The sequence below is a fragment of the Microcebus murinus genome, chromosome 4, assembly GCF_040939455.1.
Source record: "Microcebus murinus isolate Inina chromosome 4, M.murinus_Inina_mat1.0, whole genome shotgun sequence".
Classification (NCBI taxonomy): Eukaryota; Metazoa; Chordata; class Mammalia; order Primates; family Cheirogaleidae; genus Microcebus; species Microcebus murinus.
In genome coordinates this window covers 36,182,378-36,186,933 of record NC_134107.1, presented here as the reverse complement: position 1 = coordinate 36,186,933, position 4,556 = coordinate 36,182,378, and positions in this window count along the sequence as shown.

Below are 4,556 nucleotides of genomic sequence, written 5' to 3'. Positions count from 1 at the left end.
TAGATTCAAAATGATGGGGAAAATCAGTGTTTTACATATGCTATTTCATTAAATTTAATAAGATTATTATTAAGCCAAACATGGAGCCAGCTCCCAATAAGAGCCTAAAAAATGGTGCTGCTTGCCCTCTTTTAGGCTGGACTGAAAATAATTCAGATATAGATTCTGGCATCTACAGTCATAGGGGTGAGAAGTAAACTAGAGAGAAAATCTGAAAAAAGGACACCAAGATAAAAATGACATACAATCTACATGATCAGTACTGTACTGATATCAAACAACCTGAATGACACTGCAGAGGATATCCATCATGTGACTGTAAAGTTTGTCTAGAAGAGTCAACATTGCTCTTTCTCAAGTCTCTACACAGCAGATTAAAACTCAAAATGACTTTTCTCCCTTCAACATGTACCTTGCTAAAATTCATTCATTAAATGAGTTGTGGACTTTTTCACTTATTGTACTGAATTTTTTTTTTTTTTTTTTGAGACAGAGTCTTGTTCTGTTGCCGGGGCTAGAGTGCTGTGGCGTCAGCCTAGCTCACAGCACCCTCAAATTCCTGGGCTCAAGCAATTGAAAGGAATGTCTTAATGTGGTAAACATATTTATTTGGTGTATTGGAGTCCACTGGTTTTGCCAGCACTGGAGAATGCAGCCCACATTACGCCTGTGTATCTAAACCATAATGATTGTATCCCTCCTTGCACTGGGGATGAGGTGGCTTAGCCAGGGGTGAAAGTTGCTTATCTTACCTTCCTCATCCTTTCTCTAGCAGTTGAGGAGTCCCTTAACTTCTCTGCTTTTAGTATCCTCAGGCATAAAATACAGACAACAACCTCATTAAGGAAAAAATAAGAATAATAGGTATAGATAGTTAAGTATCTACCATGGGCAGTGTCCGAGTTAGACTTTATATGTTTTATTTTATTTAATAATGACTATAACTCTAGGTAGTAAGCATTATTGTTTCTATTTCATAGATAAGGACAATATAGTTTAGCCACAAATAAATTAAGTGCTTGCACAGGTCATTTGGTAGAATTAAAGTTTGAATTTAGATGTGTTATTGACAAAGGAAATATTGTTAGCCACTAATCTGTAGTATGCCGCCTCAAGTAGCATACATATAACAAGGGTGATCAAAATCAAACAGAAGGAAATTATTGAATGCCTTCACTATGCTAGCATTATAGAAGGTGTTTTCACAAGTTTTCCTATTTAATCCTCCCAACTCTGGGGATAGCTATTGTCACACTTATTATTCACTTACTTTTTCTCTGGTGCCAGTATATTTTTGTTTGTTTGTTTGTTTTCTTGCTGTGCCAAGATAAAAACCAGAACACTGATGAAATCACATTAGATCTATAATATGAAATTATAATATCAGAAAATTGGAAGTGCCTCATTGGATATGAAAGAATGAGTTATGGAAGGGAATGGTGTTTTTTTCGTGTGTGTGATATCCAAGCCAAAAGTTTCCTTGAGGGCTTTGAGGAGTTTCTTTGGATATACTGGGAAAGAACAGGTTAGAAGAAAATTATCAAGGGTCAGCCTATCTTTTCTCTATGGTAAAAGTTATGACTGGAGACATTTGCCTGATATATTTTTGCTTTTTAAATAAATCTGACAGAGTTATGAGGAAGACTGAATTTACTACTGTTTTATTTGGAGATGTGAATTTGCAAATTAAAAAGCCCTAAATGATGCAGATATTTTAGAGGGGAGTATTTTATGTAGCAGACTTTATCATCACTTATTTTGATAAAGATAAGTGGGACAAGTAGAAGCATTAAAAAAATGAGTGTGATCAACTTACCATTGTTATAACTCTCTTTTGAAAGTGTGGAGAAAATATTGATATCATGGGGTGGAAAGCATAGGATGGTTTCCAAAAGATGTAAAAGGTGAATCAGCATACAGACTATATCCTAGTTTAAAATATTCATAAAAACATATAAACCTCAATTGGATTTCTACTTCTCAAGTCTCATAAAATATTGATATGTGCATGTGTGTGCATGCATGGAGAAAGGTTTTAATACATTAATTCTTATTCTATCTAGATTTTTCTATATTTCCCTTGTCAAATTAGATTTTTCTTGAGAGAAATTATTAATTCTATAATAATTGATTTTGTCTAGATTGGCAAAGCTCTTTGAAAAGTGTTTAATCGGTGCCGACTTTTAAGGTATTTGCTCATACCTGTGGGAGATTAAAACATTTTCCAGGAAGTATGTCCAAATAGAAGTGCTTTCTGAATGCTTCTCTATGCACGATACATCGTTGGTCTTTTGAGGCCCATACTGTCAAAAGCCCCTACCTTATTCATTTCTAGTCACTGGACAGCTCATTATAAACCCTCTCCTGCCCTTCCCAGGCCTATTTAAGCCTTTTGCTTTTTAGCCTGAGTGCCAGGCTAAGTTCTCTTTCTGGCTTGCGTTTTGTGTGCTTGGTTCCTGCTGCCCCTGAACTCTTTTTGTATTGCTTGTTAGACATTACTGTCTGAGTTTTCCAATGGCATTTTCACCATGGAGGCCGTTGTGTTTCATTCACAAGCTGGGACCCATCTATGAAACCTGCAGGGATTTTCCCTTAACGACATTAAGGAAATCCTCAGGGCCTGAATGAAGTATTCCTTCCCTTGGCTGATAAACTTCAGCTCTGAAGAAGACTCAAAATAGTTTTTAGGTAGAAGAAGCACCGCCTTCTGTAGAATGATTCTGTTGCCAGTAGTGGAGGCTACATTCAGTAGCCTGAGAATGAATACTTCTTACAGTGTCTATGGGAGAGCTGAGAAATATGCAACTCTGAATTAGCACAAACACCAGGGAAGAATGAAAAGTCCTTATTTTTGCACTTGGCTGAAATACAGAGATCTCTGCACTGAATATTTCGTTTCCATCTAAACTTTCTCAATGTTAAATGAACAAAACAGCTGGCTCAAAATGTTTTCAGGATTTATTGCTCCTACACTGTATGGTATGTATGGTATACGAGTGAATATACTTGTATGAACAAATATGGGCTTTGTCTAACATGTTTGGCAATTGTATGGTGGGTCAGCTGTAGCTGTGATTTGGTGTACCCTGAGTTAGAAGTGTTTGTTCTCTAAAACACATGGTTCCCAGACTCATTGTGTGCTATGATTTGGTTTTTAAATGCCAAAAATTTAAAAAAAAAAAAAGGTGCAGAACGCACAAATTTAGTAACATTTATATTGGGAAATATTCAGATGAAGAACTAATTCTAAAGGGATATGAAGATATGAAGAGGACGGTTGTATATTAATCAGCTTATGGCTTCATGTTGGTATAGAATAATTATGGAACTTGGTATTTTATTTAAGCTTAGAAAATTTTGACTTGGGCAAAGCATGGATAATGTTATAGTATACAGTCCCCATTTTTCATAGATTCTTTTTTCTTTATTATGTAACATGGGACCCCAAAGTCCATCCCTTGTACACCTCATCTTTCATTCCTTGTAGACCCTCCAGAGAAGCTACTGGTGTGAAAGACAAACTGCCGTGTAAAATTGATGTGAGCCTTGAATAGTGAGTAGAAAGGATCTCTTAAGAATAGAAAATAAGAAATGGTAGGAGAAGGAGGTGTTAAAGGAAAGTTCATGGTAGAGAAGGAGCTTTTAAAGGGATAACAATAGTATAGGCCTGAATTAAGATAAACCAACAAGAATATCTCGGTGTGAGGACGATGTATTAGGATCCTGAGATGAGTGAGGGATGCTGACAGCTGCATGCACAGAAGGGGAAGCGCAAGGTGGGCGTGGAGGCCTGAGCGTCTGTGTGCCTGGTTTTGCTTGCATGGTGAGATGGCAGACTATGGTAGAAAACCAATGTTCGAGGCAGTGAACACTAACATACTGAGTTCTGAGTCTTAATTACTGATTTCGTATGTCCGGGCAATCCCTTGCCAAGGTAATAACTGCCAATAAAAATCTTGTCTCAGATATTCGATAGAGAAAGAGAACTAATTTTTTATGAAAACCAATTACTTTAAATCTATAGGGTTCTGGACTCAGATTTCAATTTAAATCTTTTTGATGTTCTGAATAGCTCCTCATTTGCAAGAAGACTTACCTCACAGGGTTTTTGTGAGGATTATGTAAGATATTGATGTTTAGGTCCAGGATATGCCTAATGTATGTTAAAGGGTTATCCTCTTTTTATGATTCTCAAGTTAAAATTATTTTGGTGTTTTTGAGAACTCCTGTTACCTTAGTTTTGAGTACAAAGGGTGAAAAGTTAGCGGAGGAGAATGGTCCATTTTATTGATGCATTTGGTTCTTAGAAAAAGTTACATGCAAAAATATACATATATATATATATTTTGCCATTTACTTTACTTCTGATCTTTGTTTCATCCACTATGGGTGTTGTTCCTATGCGACTCGACCAGACTCTTGCCTGCCCCCTCTTTGCTACAGGGTTTAGAGGATTAAATTAGTCACCAGGTCATTTGGAATAAAGTAATTCGAGTCCATTTTAATCATCAACATCCAAAGATTCATTAAGGTATTGTCTAACCTCTATTGATTCT